Raw genomic sequence first — 12,147 nt, 5'->3', positions numbered from 1 at the left:
AGGTGACTAGTTAAGATGCTTTCACATCCAGCTGATAATATTTATGTGATGAAATCAAGATGGCGCACTAGATTCCAAAAAGAGAAAGATACTGGTCTTTTTTTCAATAGTCACAATGAATTCCCAGTGTGAATGCTATGGCTTGGATAAAAACCCATTAGTTAAAGGCTTGGCTCCCAGCACATGGTGCTCTTGGGAGGTGTATGGGGGGATCCTGTTGGAGGAAGTTAGGTCATTGGGATCATGATGTGTGGAGTTCCAGTCTTTTCTCTCAGGTCTCCTCTACACAACTCCCTTCATGGCATGCTGCCTTGCCACAGAGCAAGGCCAATTGGTCATGGAGTAAAATATTCAAGACTGTGAACCAAATCAGTCCTTCCTCTTTTTTACACTGATTATCCCAACTGTTTGCTACAGTAACAGGAAGTTAACTAACAGTGAGAAAATGTGTTTCTTTCGGTGATTTTTCTTTTCATGATTTTTTTTACTTTTTATTTTAAAATAATAATAGCTTCATGGGATGTTACAAAAAAAAGAAAAGTATAGGAAGAGTGTATACCCTTCACCCAATTCTCCCTAATTATAAAATTCTAACGACTCATGGTGCAATGTCAAAATCAAGAAGTTGAACTGAGTACAATACACTGACAATTTTCAGATGTTGCCAGTCTCGTGTGCACTCTTGTGTGGTGTGTGTGTGTGGCGAGATGTACCTTTGTCAGAAATGTGGATTTGTGGGCTGGCAGAACAGCTCAAGTGGTAGAGCACCTGCTTGGCAAGTGAGAGGCCCTGGGTTCAAGCCCCAGTTCTGCCAAAAAAAAAAAGGAAAGAAATGTGGATTTGTGTAACCACTACCACCATAATCAAGATCTGTAACAGTTCCAGCACCACAAGGGTGCTTCAGGCTACTTATAAATTAGCCACATTGTGTCTCCCACCACTAATCCATTCTCCATCTCTCTGCTTTTGTCATTTCAAAAATGTATAGAAACAGAATCATTCAATATGGAACTTTTTTACAGGTACTCCTTGACTCTCAATCTGGTTATCTTCCAGTAAACCCATCATAGCTTGAAAACATTGCTAGTCAAAAATGCCTTCACTATACCTGACCTGCACACCTTAGCGTGTCGTCTGTCCTCTTTGTGTTTGTATGGCTGGCTAGATGTTGTAACGCACTACTTCTGCCCAACCTTGTGAGAGAGGCTCAGATCACATATTGCTAGCTGAGGTAAAGATCACAATTCAATAAATGGTTTCTATCCACAACTTCTCACTTTCGCACCATCGTAAAATCAAAAAATTGTAAGTTGAACCATGGTAAGTCTGGGGCCATATGCATTGTTTTATGTCCAGTCAGTAACATATGAGAGAGAGCTAATTTCTCTGCGTTGTCACCAGCATTCAGTATTGTCACTGCCTCTCACAGGGAGTAGTGACATCTCACGATGATTCTTCTGGAATGATTTCTATTGGAAACGCATCAGTTCACTACTATGGACTGTTGTCTTCTTCCTCTCTCTTCTAAATTTAATGCAACTCTTCCCATGGTCCCTTCCCTTTCCTCATTTCACTGTTCCTCATGGGATTAAAGGAATGGAGAAAGTGTCCCATTTTCTCTTGGACTCTATCATCCTGAAGATGCCTGTGACTGCTTCTCTTTGCTCTTTCTCTTACTGTGCAGCCAGCAGGGAGTGCAAAAAGGAAGCAGCTGGCCAGGGGCTCCGAGGAGAGAGGGTCTGTGTTTTGTGCTTGTTTATATTCACTTTCCAGTCACAGTTCAAGTTGTTTTGCTTTCTGCTGCTCAAGGAGGAGAGGGAAGTATAAATGTACCCGCTGTGGTCCAAGCCTGCTGAACAGTAAAAACAAAAGCAGCTGGACCGCCTTGTCCCTAAATCATGTCACACAACCCCTTTGAGAGCCCTTCAAGGACTTTTGAAATTAGAAAGGGTCCCAGGCAAAGCCCTCAATAAACATTGATTAGGTGCCTACTGTGTGCCTGGCTCCTGGTGGCCACCTGGGTCACAGGTCTGCATGCTGATAAGACACAAGCCCTCCCTTGGCTCTGTCCAGTTGCAGGCCTTGCAGAGTGAGGTGGGCTCAGTGCTTACGCAGAGATGGGACAGTGAAGGCCTCGGCATCTCCCTCACTGCCTGGTCACCGGGGAACTCAGGGTCTGGTCACCAAGCTGAGAATCACATGAGGTGCCTGATAAACACAGAAACTCCCTGCTCTTACCAGACAGAGAGAGTCAGAGTCTTTGGAGGAAGAACCCAGGAGGCTGTGTCTTAAAACACAGATGCTAGGGACTGACTTTTGTCCTCCCAATCCCAACTTCATATGACAAAAGCCTAACCTCCAGTGTGATGGTGATTGGAGGTGGGTCTCTGGAGACTTAGGTGGAGTCATGAGGAGGAAGCCTGTGTGATGGGATTAGAGCCCTTATACAAAAAGACACTATAGACACATGCTGTCCAGAGATGACCAGGCAAACACAGTGAGCAGGGGACCATCTGAAAACCAAGGAGAGAGACTGTGGGACAAAGCAGACCCACTGTCCTCTTGATCTTGGATTACCAGCCTCAGGAACCAACAGGGCAAGAAGGAAGCCATGTGCAAGCCAGGAAGGGCACTCTGACCCGGAAGCAAATGGTGCCTTGATCTTTGACCTTCAGACTCTAGAAGTTGGGAAATAGTCCTGTTGTTTCAGCACCTGGTCTGTGGTATTTTATCATGGCAGCCCTAGAAGCCTAGTAAAATATGACTCTCAGTTCCAATAAAGGGTGCAAACCCAGTCCTCTCATCACAGATGAGAGGATGCAAGGACAGCAAGGTTAAAACCACAGCCCGTGTCTCCACACCTGTTAATAGCACAGTTGTGATTAAATGTGGGCTCTCTGCCTTTTAGATCAATCTCATCCCACCAACTCAAAGATGACAAGTAGGGTTCATCTGTGTGTCAGCTCTGGCTGCCACGTGTGTCATGTGTCATCTGTGTGTCATGGTGGTTGTCATGAGACTGTGTCAGGAAGGATTCTGGGGACAAGTGTGGGCTCAGCTGACGTGCCACCGTAGCTGGCAGGGAGAACATGAAGAGTAAGAAGCACCCATGATGTTGGTGAGAAATCTTGGCTGAAAATCCAACCACTCTAGTTGAATAATGTAGCAAAAGTGTCACCTAACCTCTCTGCAAACAACACAACTAGACTTGTGGACTGTGGACCAGATGTAAATTTGGGGGTCCTACCTAGACCCAGTAAGTTAGAATCTGCTCTGACGTTCGTGTACACTACCGTTTAAGAAGCACCACACTGGGAAACGGGACAATAATATCAGGGTAGGACAGATGACAATTGTAAACTAAAGGTGATTTGCACACCGGCCTCTCTTTGGTAGGGGTCTTATTTCCATGGACCCACTCTGTGTGTAGGTTTTAGAGAGCCTGCCCAACCCAGTCTTCCCTCTGGGCTCAGTGTTTGACACCGAGTCCCCTCTGCCCCCCACAAAAAAGTCTTTTTCACCTCTGGTTATATGTGGAACAAATGGAACGGCTCAGAGAAGTCCTGAGAATGTTAAGATTGTTTCTCCCAGCCCTCAACCCTAATTACCAATGGGGGAAAAAATATGCCAGGACTGTGTATTTTTAGTCCAGGACATCTGTATTTGCCAGCCCCAGACCCGCCTTCTGACCACGTGGGCCACACTGTGTAGCCACCCGCCCTCCTTCATGACAGACCTTCTGTCTTCTGCTAAGCAGTGTGTTTGGAAGCCAAGGGAACCAGAGGCTGCAGGCATGTGATTGCTTACATTAGCTTGGTTCAAACATGGCTCATGACCCAGGATTCAATTATTTATTTTTTATTATGCTACATTTCAGTTTCACTTGGGAATTGACCATTGCCCTGGTCTCTCTCTCCCAGCCCACTGCCCCCACCACCTTTCCACGTGGGTCTGCCTCTCTCCTATGTGTGGAGGTTGTGTGACCCTCGCCCCATCAGCAGCCTCCAAGACAGAGACTCCACCTCTAGCAGTGTGGACTGCTGCCCACCCACGGCCTCAGTCAGACCTGTGAGGGTTCCAGGTATTTTCCACGGGCTAGTCCTCAGGTGCTCACCTTAGTGAGTGGGTCTGGGTCTGGCCTCCTGCAAAGGGTGAGCAAGGTACAAGACCACCCACCCTTTATCCCAGAAGCCTGCGAACCTGAACTTTACAATTGCAACAAGTGTCTGCTCATCACAGTCCTGGGAAGGGAGAAACCCAAACTCCGGACCTGACAGGATCAATATCCCATTACCGGGCCATTACCAGGCCTGTGAGCCAAGCTGTCCCCTTCCCACCCCTGCCCCCCATTTGCAAAAACAGTCTGTTCTGCATATGGGGGTGGAAACTGTGTCCTGGCAAAACACAAAAAGTAAATATTTAAAAGGAAAAAGCACACACAAGGAAACAAAATGCCTTGCGTTTATGTTTCCAGGGTCTGCAGCCAACTACCTCCCAGCTTCCCTGCAGCCCATATGGTTTGAGAGCAATGCGTGAAACTCCTCCATGGTTGTGAAAAACATCAGGCCCTCGGCTCTGGCCTGTCTCTACCTGTGTGTGTTGTTCACCTGTGAGTTATTCACATCCCTTGGCCGACCGCTGTCAGCGTGTTTACAGGTTTGAGATTTCCGATGAGCTTCAGGCACCATGCCACACAGGCCTGCTGTGGACCACATCGGGAAGGAAGGGAGGTCATGTGGGCATTGGGAGGCCCGTTGGAGAGCAAAGCCCAGTGACACACGATACAAACAGCTTTACTTGTCAATGCTCTGACAAAAATTCCCCCCACCTCAAAAAAAAATCCAACTGAGGGCAATGTCTATTTGGTACTTTGTGTGTTCACCACACACACACACACACACACACACACACACACCCCGTCACCAACTCCTGGCACACGGCATCTTGGAAGGCTAGTCTTCCAGGAAGGGGCTGAAGATGGCACAGGACTTAAGGACGGGTGTAGGAGGCAGGGGAGATGGCAGACAAAAGCCTTGCTCAATTCTCCCTCCGAGATGGAACCAGACCCCTAAAGCCTTCACGTTGAGGAGAACTGTAATACGTTCTCATAAGAAATGAAATTAAGGGTGGTCACTAATGAGGGAGGGAGGTTAAAAGAAGGAAGGTAAGAGGGTGAATATGGCTGATGTACTTTCTATACAAGAATGAATATAGAACTTTTAAACCTGTTGAAATCATCATAAGAAGGGAACTAAGGAAGAAAGAAGAAAAATGGAGGAGAAGAACCAATTTGGGATATAATGTGTATATATATGTCTGTGTGTGTGTGTGTGTGTGTGTGTATACACATATATATATATATATATATATTTATATGTCATAGTGAAACTCCCTGTATAGCTATCTAAGACAAACAAATGCCGTTTTCCAAAAACAAAAGACAAGAAGGTAAAACAGGTCCTGTTGGGGGTTGGCACCAGTGGGAGGGGGGAGGATATAAGGAAAGGGTGTAGGAGGGTGAATATGGTGGAATATTATGCACTTGTGTATGCAAATAGAAAAATGAGACCAGTTGAAACATTCCAGGAATGGGGGAGAATGATGGAGGGGGTGAATTCAATTATGATAAATTGTAAGAACTTTTGTAAATGTCACAATGGACCCCCCAATACAGCAATATGATAATAAAATTAAAATTTAAAAATTAAAGAAGAAATGAAATTAAAACCCTCTGATCCCAGTTCTGGACATGAAAGCCCAGCACTGATGTAATGGTGGCGTGGAGAACCACACCCCCCTTCTAAAGAAGCAAGCAGAAGCTGTTCTCCGAGTCTGAGTGCTGTGTTCAAATCACGGTTCTCAGCCTTTACCCACAATCCCTCCATTCATACCTTGTGACACTCCTCGAGGCAGCCGGATGGAGAAAAGCCTCTTCTTATTCCTCACTCGGTTTGCACAAGTACTCTGTTTGATTTGAGGCCGGTGACTTTGTATTCCATTGTGGGAAATTATTAGCAGGATTCCCAGGTGTCTTTAGGCTGTGGATACGTGGGTGGTGAAGGGGTCAGCAGATGTGTGTTCATCTTTGAAGAAAGGGGAAGACATCATTCAAAATCATCACGTTTATTTTTATTTATTTATTTATTTTGCAGATTCTAGCCTCGGTTCACCAAAAGTCACCATCCTAATGTGGAAGTATGTAAACTGCTTTACTGCAATGAATTGTGCCTGAAAGTTGCATGGCTATTAGAATCAAAGGCGTTAGGGACCTTAAGAAGTCATTTTGATCACCCCCCTCTCCAACTCCACCCTTCTTTCTGGTCCTTTCTGCTTAGACTTCTGTAGGACCTCTGACCTGATAAGATGTCATCTTGAGTCACAATATTTCTGGAGTCATTGATTCATATGTCTGCTGTTCATGAGACCAGGCGTGATGGTTCACAACTAGACACGAACCCTTGGGTACATCCCAGAAGGGAACAAGCGCTAACGAGATAACAACAGAGATGGCCAAGTGTGCGTAGAGCAATGCGCCATAAGATTCAGTAAACCCCACAATGCGCACAGGACATAAACACACAAAGGAAAACCAGAGGACAAACTTCCAACTCTGAGAGGGAACCTCAACTATGACCAGAGCCTCCCTGATGTCACAAAGTGTCACATAATCCAAACTGTGATGCCTACCAAACCGAAGAAGCAGATTAAGTTGTCTCTGAAAATACTAACATCGTTTTAAGACTCTAAGTTTTCCTCATAGCACAGCTTTGACCATACTGAAGGAGTCTAGGTCAGGGACAGTCTAGGACTGCTCCCCCTCTTGGCCCAAGGGCTCCTCCCCTAGCCCTCAGGTCAGAGGAGCCAGGTGATGACATATTTTCCCCCACCTCCAAGTTCAAGGTGTTATAAAAACCACTTACCGAGACCCCGTCCTTCTTCTTCCCTCCCCTCACCTGGCAGAACGGGCGACCCTTCTTCCCTCAATAAAGCTACTCCACCTCAACCCATCCACGTGTTTTGCTTGGATCCTTCCATTTGGAACACAAGGACCAAGATCTTTTAGGAACACCATTTGTCGATTACAATACCTCATAAGTTTTGGTGTCAAATATTTTTCTTTCTGCAATTTATAGATCATCTTCATTTCAAACTTGCCTCTTTGCTTCATCTTCACAGGCACCACCAGGTTATCTTCCCAAAGCGTGCACCTGTTCAGACCCCACCAGCACAGAGGAGACATCAGTTTCCCTACACTTTTACTGGCATTAAATATCGCTACGTATTTTTTTTTTTTTTGCCAGCATGAGTGATCAGCAAACCATTGGATGTCTTTATTATTGTACTTACCATTCTGCCAACCTAGTGATGTTGAGGGGTTAAGTGTATATTCAAATGTTTAATATTCATTTTTGTTTCAACTTCATCAAATTGTCTACTCTTCTGCTTCTTTTCCTTAGTGATTTGCAAGAGGTTATCAAAATTAGAGGCATTAATCTTCTTCAAATATTTTCTCTAGTTCCATAATCTCTGTCAAGATTTTTACATTACCTTTTGTCATGCAAAAATATCTAATTGTTTATGTAGTCAGATTGGTCAGATTTTTCCCTTAAGACTTTTTGGTTTCCTAATTTGTTTAAAAAGGGCTTAGTTTCCTACAGGTTATGAAACAGTATCCTAAAGTTCTATATGTTTTTAACATTGTCATTTTCTATAGCAGGGTCAACGAACTATGACCCCCATAGCCAACTTCAGCTCAAAGCTAATATTTATAAATAAAGTTTTATTGGAACATGGCCGCCCCATTTGCTTACATATTTCTGCTTTTGCTTCCACATAGACAGCATTGAATCGTTGCCACAGAAACTCTCTGGTCTAAGCAACCTAAAATATCCAGTACCATCTGCTCTTCATAGAAAAACTCTTGTCAATTCTTAGAGTATAAAATCTACTTCAGTTCTTTCAATAATGCTTTATAATTTTTCTCCATTTTGAAAAAGTTGATTGTGGCAGGCCCTGCTGTACTATTGTGGAGGTTAATTAAGGGAATTAACATAAAACGCTTAACCCAATGCCTGGCTCTTAAAAAACTCTCAAAAACCAGCAGCTATTATTCTCTGAAAGGACAAAGAGTAAGACTTAATTCTTGCCTTCTGAACGTCCTGGCTACTGGGGAATCTTTGCTTTTTAAGCCATTACCAGTTAATTTTAGCCCCTTAACTGGTAATGCTACTTTTCCTGATTGTAAAATGAACACAAATCATTATAGAGATTTTGGAAAATAAATAAGATTAAAATTAAAACGTCCCCTGATCCCTCTCCCCAGAGAACTCAGAGTCATTACTATATTGATGTGTGTCTCTTGGGGTTTCTGTAGCACACAGATAAACACATGTCAGGTGTTAATTCCATGACATGGGCACAAGAGACATCCCATTCTGTTCCGAAGTCAGATCTGTAGCTGACTGACTTGGTGAGAAGACCCAGGCTGCTCATTTTGGGGCTCCATTCCATGCCATGTATTGGAACTGTTAAGAGGCCTGGGTTATTGTGTGTTCTTGGGGAAAAGGGCAGACGTGGTCCTTGCTGTGGCATGGTCACTGCCGTTAAGATGGGATTTTCTGGACAGCAGTCCTTCACTTTTTCTGGACGCTGCCCCAGACAACACAAGGACACCTCTCATAGAGGTCCTCACTGCCCCCACTGAATGAGCCAGGGTCTCCCTTGCTGCTGTTCCAAAGCCATGGCTGAGTGACCCACTGCTACAGGTACCAGGCAGCTTGTGGCCTGGGCTTTGTGCCCCTCTCCACCCTGTCCTCAGAGGTCTGTCCTCTCACCTAGCTTTGGAGTGTCTGTCAACTCATCACCTCCCCACTGGCACCAGGCCCTTTGCATCCTAGACCCACAAGGATTCATTCTATCTGATCATCACAGGACCTAGCTCTCCTAAGCAGAGGTCCACGTGGCCCTGAAGCTTTTTTTTTTTTTTTTTCTAAAAAGGAACCCCTACCTCAAGAGGAAGGACGGGGGGAGATCCATCACTTTGCCTGGATTTGCCTGTGGGGACAAAGTAAAATGAAAGACGGTAGCTGATTTCACTTTTGAGATTTTGACATTGTTTCACAGTCTAGCCATATTTCCGTATCTTTAAATAATCTTTAAAATGTTATTTTCATGGATTATATATAATGTATCATATACTCAATTTTATATACAATATATATGCATTTGATTCACAAAAATAGACTCATTCCTGGGAAGCTGAAGGATTGCCCCAGCATTTTGGCTTAATCTTGGATTTTTGTGAAATTTACTCAGCTGTCGCCTTGGACTTCAGAAAGCCAAAGATCTGAGTGTGGATTCAGTGTCACTTCCGGCACCTCCATATTTGGGTGTGATCAGTAATTGTGAGACGGCGTGGATTCCTGTCACAGACAATCAGTAGCATGAATGAGACAAAACCTGCCATTTAAATTGCCTATTAAAAAAAATAAATAAATAAATAAAAAATAAATTGCCTATTTATATCTGATGACTATTTTCAGGGCAGGTAAGTGCTTTTTAACAAAATCTACCATGTTTTCTACCTTAAATTCTGTCAGCTAGTTAATATATAAATCAATGTTTACCATTTCTTGCAAATTTAAAGTTAAAGTTAGCAGCTTTCCAATCACTAAATAGAAAAATAGATGGCTAAAACAAATATTATGACAGAGTTTTAACTAAGTAGCTAAACGATAACTAAGTAACCAAAACATATTGTTTCCCTTTAAAGCCAATAATCATTTATTAAAATTTTAAACACAAGGCCAGGCACAGTGACTCACGCCTGTCATCTTAGTTACTTGGGAGGCAGAGATGGGGAGGACTGAGGTTGGAGGCAAAAGTTCACAAGACCCCATCTCAACAAATGGCTGGGCGCGGTATCACACACCTGTCATCCCAGCTATGCAGGGAAGCACTAATAGGAGGACCGTGGTCCAGGCATGACAACTGAGACCCTATCCCAAAAATAACCAACACAAAAAGGGCTGGTGGAGTGGCTCAAGTGGTAGAGCGCATGTCTAGCAAGCATGAGGCCCTGAGTTCAACTGCCAAAAAAATAAAAAATAAAAAACATACAAGAAAATATAATTTAAATTATAATTCTAATGCTTAGGAATTATTTGGAATGGAAGCACCAGCAATATTAAGCAAGAAAACTTCTTAAATTATATTTAGTAAGCGATAAATATATAACTATATTTTTGGCTCCTTAATTCCACAACCATTAGTCTTTTAAGAAAAGATCCCATTTAGGAATTCTTATCTATGAAGATGAATTTCAAGAAGGATGTCATTTTTGTCACCTCAAAATTTCATAAGGAGGAACAGAAACCCAAGATAATGCCCAAAAATAAACCTGACAACTTACGATTGATCCAGACATAAAAATGAAGAAGAAGCCAGGTGCCAGTAGCTAGTCATCCTAGCTATTCAGGAGGCAGAGATCAGGAGGATCAAGGCTCGAGGCCAGCCCAGGCAAATAGTTCTTAAGACCCCTATCTCCAAATTACTCAGAGCAAAATGGACTGGAGGTGTGCCTCAAGCATAGAGCACCTGCTTTGCAAGTGCAAAGCCCTGAGTTCAAACCTCAGTGCCACCAAAAAAAAAAAAAAAAAAAAAAAAGATAATTCCTTAAGAAGTCTTAACTCTACAGAAATTAAAAGTTTGAGCAAAAAAAAAAATATATATATATATTGCTCCACTGAAAATGGTGTTTGGTAGATACAAAGGACTTCTATGATTTGTTTGAGTGACAGGTACAAAGATCCCTCCAGAAAACAGGAAAACCTTTCTTTCTGCCTTCTAGTCTGCTGTGTGCACGGGGTTTCCTGGTGATATTGACAGCACGGTTGGGTGATTGGTGAGGCTCAGCACTCTCTGCTCTTCATCTTTATTTTGTTGCCAAGAGGCGGCAGTTCTTCCCAGAAGAGTGAATCCGATGGAAGAAATATTTATCAAATAAAAAAGCCCATCAGGAGAGGCGTCCAGCAATTGTAGCATGCGTGGCAAAGGCCACAAGTGATTTAGGGACTGCAGCAGCCCAGAGCTTGTTCACACTCCTCAACTCTGTGTCAAGAAAGCAGTGATGGCACAGAATGGCTGCCTGTAATCCCCCAGAGAATGGTCTTTTTCATCTGAAGATAAACCACAGGACAAAGAAGAGATTCTGGAGCTGCCTTATCGTGTAATTTTACAAAATGTTCCCACAAACTGCTGTTACCATGAGTTCAAAGGCTGTGTGACACAGAAGCCTTATGACTGTGTCACCCGGAAAGCAGTCCCAACGTAGCAGCTCAAGGAGAGCTGAAGGAGAGACACTCGGTGGGCTTTGGGAAGGCCAGTGTTTCATGCTTGGCCTGTTCCACCACTTTCTTAGGGCTGAGACATTACTGTCGACCACGCTTTGGCACTAAACTTTAAAAAAATTAGCTAAGATTCCTAACTGCAAAATTAAAACACTTGTTAAGTTTTTAAGCACAATTCCAGATTTATCTATGTAACCCAGAGGTTCTAAGATGGCAACCTCTTGCTCTGGCTGATGTATCGCCATGGAGCCGACTCCACTCCTTGGTACCAAATTTCTGTGTTAGTCGGTTTTCCATCACTGTGACAAAGTACATGGGAGGATCAACTGAAAAGAGGAAAGGTTGACTTCAGTTTCAGAGATTTCAATCCATGACTGTCTGCTGCTTTTGGACCTGTGGCAGAGAAAAGAATCATGTGGGGAAAGTGTGTTGGAAGAAGCTGTTTATCCCATGGCAGAGGAAGGTAAAAAGAGAGACAGGACTGGGCCTGGGTCCCCATTTTCCCTTCCAGTGACCTCACTTCTTCCTACTAGTTCCCCACTCTTAAAGGTCCCACCACCCTCCAGTAGCACCACAGCTGACCACCAGGCCTTCAATGCATGGGCTTGGGGGGAGGGGTGGAGACTCATCCAAACCATAGCAGAAGCACTGCCATTTGTTTGTTTGGCACCTGAGGTTTGGTCAGCAACAGCAGTGCTGGCGTTCATACTGAGTTCTGACTGCTTGCAAAATCCTTGTGGCCTTTCTTCCCACATCCACCATCCTGCTAGGGAGCCTGAAATGCTGTGTTTCCTCTTGA

The 12,147-nt window shown here is 43.8% G+C and overlaps 1 non-coding gene across 1 annotated transcript; it reads left to right on the top strand.

Annotated features, from left to right (window-relative positions):
• The first annotated feature begins 741 nt into the window (after nucleotides 1-741).
• On the top strand, nucleotides 742-814 carry Trnaa-ggc (transfer RNA alanine (anticodon GGC)). The gene has a single exon. It is a non-coding gene; the product is annotated as a tRNA-Ala (tRNA).
• The last annotated feature ends 11,333 nt before the right edge of the window (nucleotides 815-12,147 follow it).

This window comes from Castor canadensis, chromosome 13 (genome assembly GCF_047511655.1).
Source record: "Castor canadensis chromosome 13, mCasCan1.hap1v2, whole genome shotgun sequence".
Lineage (NCBI taxonomy): Eukaryota > Metazoa > Chordata > Mammalia > Rodentia > Castoridae > Castor > Castor canadensis.
This window is presented reverse-complemented; position numbering and strand designations above follow the sequence as displayed.